This window comes from Marmota flaviventris, chromosome 8 (assembly GCF_047511675.1).
Source record: "Marmota flaviventris isolate mMarFla1 chromosome 8, mMarFla1.hap1, whole genome shotgun sequence".
Classification (NCBI taxonomy): Eukaryota; Metazoa; Chordata; class Mammalia; order Rodentia; family Sciuridae; genus Marmota; species Marmota flaviventris.
Window position 1 is genome coordinate 132,126,343 of NC_092505.1, and position 7,422 is coordinate 132,133,764.

The following is a 7,422-nucleotide window of genomic DNA, read 5'->3' on the forward strand; positions in this document are numbered from 1 at the left end:
GTGCTGAGGATCGAACCTGGGCCGCACGCATGCCAGGCGATCGTGCTACCGCTTGAGCCACATCCCCAGCCCCAAGTCTAGCCTTTCACTTGGAAGTGTCATATTTCACTTCTGCTACCTCCACCCCTGGGGAATGGAACCCAGAGCCTCACACATGTTAAGAAGCTAGGATCTGCCATCTATACCACAGCCCCCATTCTGCTTTATTGGCTCACAAATCATGTAGCTGTGTCTAACCTCAGGGAGAAAATTGTTGCAGTCTTCCCAGGTGGCTGAAAGGAGAACAGGAAAGTGGTGAACAGACTAGTGATGCCCGCATCAGGGTTCTTTCCATACAGGAGGCAGAAGTGAGGTGGACACCCGGAGGCCACCAGCAAACTTTGCTCAACCCTAAAGCATTAGAGGAAAACATGAAGAAGAAAACCCATTCCCTTCAACAGAAGTAGAAAGTAGAAAACATAAGGAGAATCATAATGGAAGGAAAGTCCAAAGATGGGAATCAGTCTGTGTTAAATGGAAATGGGTAAAAACCATCTATTAACAGAATCTTACGTTGGATTTTTTTTTAAATCCAGCCATATGTTGTTTACAATGGACACACCTGAAATGAAAGGCAGCCGAAGGATGAAACTAAAAAAAAATAGAAAAAGGTAAAGCAGGAGAGAAACTTTAATTGTTTAGAAACACATTTAATCATCTCTCCTGAGACAGAAGTAAAATGAAGGTAAAGCAATTAATTTCACCCAGAAGAGCTCACAGTCATGAAGTAGGAGGGCTGTTGGTGAACAAGGGAAGACCACCATTCTGGAGGAAAAAAAAAAAACAAAAACAAGAGGAGAGAGCTGCTGGATGAAGCAAGAAGGAGAAAGTTGAAGAATAAAATGCTCAGGGAAGGGCAACAGGATGAAGTGACCCAGGCTCAATTGCAAACCTCTGACTCCAGGCCCCAGCTCTTGACCACTGACCACTGTCTCTTCAAGGAGACTTGTGACTCTGGCAGTAAGAAAGCCCAGATATAATGGTGCTTTCAAAAAAAGAACACACATGCACACATTTACATTCAAATGATAAAACATACACATATACAGGTAAAGGATAAATGGGTATTGGTTAAGCGCCCCTGGGTTCAATGGGCAGACTTTGCCACCAGGAAAAGTTCTACAAATGTAGAACAGCAAATCCTTCCAATTGCTGTAAATTATTCCAAAGTATAGCAAGAACAAAAAACTACCCAACTATCTATGATGCATGATATAGATTGTCAAAAAAATATAGACAAATGTGCTATAAGAAAAGAAAATTAGCCAGGCACCATGGTGCCCACCTGTAATCCCAGGGATCTTGGGAGCCTGAGGCAGGAGAATTTTGAGTTCAAAACCAGCCTCAGCAACTTAGCAAGGTCCTAAGCAACTTAGCAAGACCCTGTCTCAAAATAAAATATTTTTAAAAAGGGCTGGGGATGTGGCTCAGTGGTTAAGCACCTCTGGGTTCAATCCTTGGTACCAAAGGAAAATTAAGATGATTATCAACAATAAATGCAGGTATAAAGACCCCCAAACAAAATATAAGCACATTGCAACCAGCAATATTTTAAAACACACACTCATACACACACACACACACAACACACACACACACACACACACACACACACACACACACACACCCCAGATAGGCTTTTCTCCAGGAAATTAATGAAGGTTAAATATTGAAAAATCTACCACCACAGTTACTGTAAAGAAGAAGAATCACAGGATAAAATAAAAAGATCATCCCCATTTAAAAAAAATTACTACCAAAAATGTAAAGGCAAAAGCTTTACACTAGAAATACAAAGAAAACCAGATACTGGCTTCAGACTTCTAAAATAGACTCATGAAACTCATGGCTGGGACATGTTAAAAGTCAAGGGTTTTGATCATCAGGAGCCGTGCTTTTTGAGACACAGCAATCACAGGATTAGAGATTTCAAATTTTTCAGGTCTCAAGAAAACAGGGCCTAAATTTACACCATAAATTCTAAATGGAAAGAAAGTAGCTTCACCTGTGTCCCTGAGTAAGGGCCACATTTCCTGAGGAAGGAAGCTCCCTTCCCCACAATGACCACTAGGGTGGTGAAAACAATCTCCAGATGTTGTGGGGAAAAGGACTGGGGTGCTACCAGTGTTCTCTTCCTAGGTGGAGACCACAAAAAAAAAAGCAAGATCCCTTGCCCATCCCTGTAGTCAGTCCAAAAATGGTAGAAGCAGCCATATAAGACTGGTAACAGAAAAAACAATGAAAACAAAAGTTGATTCTTTGAAAAGATCACAAAATTGACAAATCCATAGCTAAATTCCCAAGAGAAAACCTCAAATAACCAAAATTAGGAATAAAAGATGGGTCATCACTACTGACCTTACCCTTGGCCAACAAATGGGACAATTCAGATTCAGTGGGAAAATTCACATAAAGACACAAATTACCAAAAGGGATGCATGAAGAAAGAAAACACCTGAATTGACTGATAACAAGTAAAGACATTTAATTATGAATTGGAAATTTTCCAATAAAGAAGTTATAGTTAGGAGCAAGACATTTTGATGTGCTATTACATAGTAGGCTAACTAAATGATAATACTACATATTTCAAAAAGCTAGAAGAAAGGATTTTGAATGTTTCACTATAAAGAAATGATAAATATTTGAGAAGACAAGTATTTTTAACTTAATTTAAACACTACACAATATTTACATGTATCAAAACCTCACATGATATCCTGTAAATATGCATAATTTTTGATTTTATGTACCAGTATTAAAAATAAATTTAAACATTTTTTTAAAAAGAAAAGTCAGGTTTAGATGGCTTCATTGGTGAATTCTACAAAACATTTAAAGAAGAAATAATACAAAAGTTAGACAAAGATATCATAATAAAAGAAAACCACAGACAATATATTTCATGAACTAAATAGGGAGAGAAGTGAATATGATGTACTATGTGAGAGTCATTATGATAAATAGATTTTTAATAATGTAGCAATAAGGTCAAGGGTGGAGAGTTATTGTATAGTCCTGTAATTGGTCTCAGTGTTTCTGTGAACCCATATTCCATGCTTTTCAGCAGCCCCCTGCATTAGGTGGGACTGGATAGCCAGAGGGGCTACTCTTGTGTCAAGTTTTCTGTTATTCTACCCAGGGCTAAATTTCTAATTTCCCTCCCCCCCCCCCCAGGCACTTTAGGCTCTCATATAACCCCAGCAGTTTAGACTGAAATAAAATAGAGTCCCCTGGAATAGACATAGGTGGTGAAGGAATGAGAGTAAAGAGGAGAAAAGAGAAATTGGTCAAAGGATTTTAAGAGACCAAAAGCCTTCTGGGTAAATATGTGTCAACATGTAGGAATCTAGAAGCCCTGAACTGAGACCGGTAAATTAGCCATAAACAAGCAGAGCAAATAAGAAGGTCAGTACCATGGACAGAGTTGAGAGGAATGGGGTGTGACCTGCAATTATGGAGGTGGGCTCAAAGAAATTCCTTGCATTCATGTCATGTCTTCCGGATCTAACACCCCAAAGGTAGAAAGAATGAGAAGTTAAAACTCACAGAACAAGGTGATATGCCCACAGTGAGAAAGGGGTCACTACCTCAGGTATCCTGGCCATTCAGTGAATGGCCTGATAACTCCCGAGGAAGGGCTGAATGTTAGAGGAAGAATGTAGGCTCCTTCCAGAGAGACCCTGGGACTGAAATGAATGATAGGACATTCTCTCTTTGGTATAGTACCTCTAGTGTGTGGGCCAGCCCAGGGTGGGGGCAGGGCTCTGTTGCCTACAACCCCCAGGGGACACATCATTCAGAGCTTGTGTCAGCTGGTAGTGGGAGACACCTGGAGAAAAGATTGGGAGCATCTCTGATGACCTAGCCATAGCAAGAGAGGAGGCAGTGAAGCTTCAATTTCAATACTACTTGGTGTTTCTGTGGTTCTTGATTCTGTAGTTTGGTGTATTTCATTGATCCTAGATATTTTATTTATTCATTTATTTTTATGTGGTGCGGAGGACCAAACCCAGGGCTTCACATGAGCTAGGTGAACACTCTACTGCTGAGAAGAAATCACAAAGGAAATTAGGAAATTCTTTTAACCAGGTAATAAGGCGATTACAACATACAAAGTATTTAGCAAATAAAAGAAAATGTAGTTTTTTTTAAAAATGCACATATGAATAATTTTAAAATTATTATCTTGTTAAATATTTCTTCTGCTCCTTTCTCTCCTTTCATTTTTGGACTTTGAACATATCTTAGATTATTTGATGTTTGGGTTTTTCCATTCCTTTATTTTTCTTTCTATGCTTCTAGTTTGATAATAACTTGTCTTTGAAGTCGTTGGGTGTTTTTGTTTGTGGTTTTGTTTTTTTCTAATCTGTCTAGTTTTCTGTTATTCTGCCCAGTTTTAAATTTCTAATTTTTAGATATTTTATTTTTCAATTCTAGATTGTCCATTAGGTTCATTTTTAGAGTTCCCTTTAACAATTGAGATTCTCCAACTGTTCACCATTATCTCTATTTTTTTCCCTGTAAATTATTTAAACACTAATATCAGCTGTTTGAAATTTTCTGTCCACTAATTTCAACATCAGAATCATCTGATAATCTGTTCCTGGTTATTTATAATTCTCTTATTTGGTGTTGCATTTTCCTCTTTTTAAAGTGTCTACTAATTTTTTAAAATTATCTGAGAAATTATAGATGACATATTGTAGGGACTTTATATTGCACTATTTTCCTCTAAAGAATACTGCATTTTAATCTGGTTAAATAACTCCATCAATTTGGATTCCAGAGTGAAGATTACATGGAAAGATTCCCAAGCTGATTTGCAATAGACATAGAGTATGAACCAGAAATAAACCTTTGTTGTACTAAGCTGCCAAGATTTTGAGTTTTGTTTTGTTTTGTTTTGTTTTTTTTAACCACATTAAAATTCAGCTCATTTTAACCAACACATAGCATCTCTTGCCTTCTCTTGGATCTTTTGACATACCACCTCTTCTCCTCAGGGCTCGTTCAGTTGCTTGGAAACTCAGGGAGAAGTCAGAGGCTGGGGGCAATTGAAGGTAGATGCAGTTTATTTGTCCACAGATGCTGATGTCTGCTCTTTGTAGAATTGTCATTGTTCTACCAATGTCCCTCAAAACATGAGTTTTACTACCCATTTTGCTACCTTCTATGATGGCCAGACTCTTGCCTCTTGCTTGGGGCTGCACTGGGACTGTACTTCTATTAGAAGACCCTTACCTCACCTCCCAGGTATTGCAGACACAGTACCCTCTGCCTAGCACCCACTCCCCAAATTGCAAAGCAGGACCCCAAAGGCCATTAGATATTACAACAAGCCTATAGACTTTAGAAACTTGTGAACTGGGTCAAGGAACTGGAATTTTTTCTCTGAAGTTGATCAGAACTGAGTTAGGCCTCAATTTAAAGAAAGACTCAGTGGAATAGAGCCATCATCAAGTTAGAGCAGGGACAATAGGCAGAGCACAAGACACACCAATGCCCTTTTCTGGGAATAGAAGAGGCAGAGGAGTCCAAGTCCTTGAGTTTGAGTCATTTCAGACTAGGTTAGACCTTTACAGGTGACAGAAGACACAATGTCTTTTTTTTTTTTTTTTTTTTTGACACAATGTCTTTTCTTGCCAACCCTTAGGAGTTGATGATCTCAAAGTGGAACTGCAGGTAAGTTACTGCAGCCATTAAGTGGCCCCATAAAAAAGCCTTGAGTCTAACAGGAAAGGCATTGCCAGTGACACTGGATGATATAGATGGTGTTGAGCAGCATATGAATATGCATATGTGCGCGCGCGCACACACACACACACACACACACACACCTCAATTATGCTGCTTAAGAGACACAGTTTAAATGTAATCACAAATACATTAAAAGGAAAATAATGAAAAAGATACACTTCGAAAGGAGGGAATTGTGGCTCAGCGGTAGAGTGCTCACCTAGCACATGCAAAGCCCTGGGTTTGATCCTCCACACCACATAAAAATAAATAAATAAAATAAAGGTATTGTGTCCAACTACAACTAAAAAATAAATATTTTTTTTCAAAAAAGATACACTATGAAATCACTAATCAAAAGAAAGTTGGTGTGTCTATATTAATATCAATGTCAATTTCAAGTTAAGAATTATAACAAAATCTCATAAGTGATAAAAAGTTCATTTCATAAGGACATAACATTTTTAATGTGTATGAACCTAACAATAGACCTTTGAGATGCCTAAAGCTAAAGCTGACAGAACTGAAAGGAGAAATATATAAATCCAGAATTTAAAGTTTAAAATTTGAAGTCATTTCTCAATAATTAATAAAATCCAAAAAAGTAGGTATGTGGAAAAAATTTTTAAAAATTATTAACTACTCCTAATGAAAATGACAGAATAGTAATTATTTTCAAGTGTAGGGGAATAGTCTTCTAAAACCAAACCTTGATAAATTCAAAAGATTGAATTCACACACAAAAAAATTCTTGGTCCCTAGTGGAATTATAATTTAAAAAATACCCAGAAAATCCCCCCAAATATCTGAAATTTATTTCAATTTATTTTCATGATGTTGAGGATCAAGCCCAGGGCCTCGTGTATGCTATGTTAGTACTCTAACACTGAATTATGCTCCAAATTTGAACAACCCATTTCCAAAAAACCCACACATGAAAGAAGAAATCAAAAAGGAAATTAGGAGATACTTTTAACCAGGTAATAAGGCAATTACAACATACAAAGAATTCATCAAATAAAAGAAAATGTAGTTTTAAATGCACATATTAAAAAGTAGGAAAAATTTAAGTCAATAAGCTATCAACACAAGAAACTAGAAAAATAAGAAATTACACCTCCCAAAAATGAGAAGGAGAACTCATTGAGTCTGTAAGTTGCTCTGAGTATTGTGGATATTTTAACAATACCAATTCTTCTAATTAATAAATATGGAAGGTTTTCCCATTTTTTGTGAGTCTTCTTCAATTTCTCTTTCATATTTGGAAGCTAAAAAAAGTAACCTGAATGTAAAATAGTAATTCTTAGAGTTGGGATATGGAATGTGAAGGAAGAAAGGAGTGAAAAAAGGGTGATTGGATATGATCAGCACATGCTATATGTATATGTGTTCTGATTACCAGTAAAATGTACAGTTAATCCACATTAATCAAAAATTTTAAAATAATAAAAAGAAAAGGAATAAATAGTAATAAAATAGAAAAACTAATGGACAATAGTGAATTAAAGTGAACAAATCCAGTTCTACAAAAAAGATCAATAAAATTGATTAGTGTACAACCAGAGATATGAAAAATTGTGATCTATATGTGTAACATGAATTGTAATGCATTCTGCTGTCATGTATAACAAATTAAAATTAAAA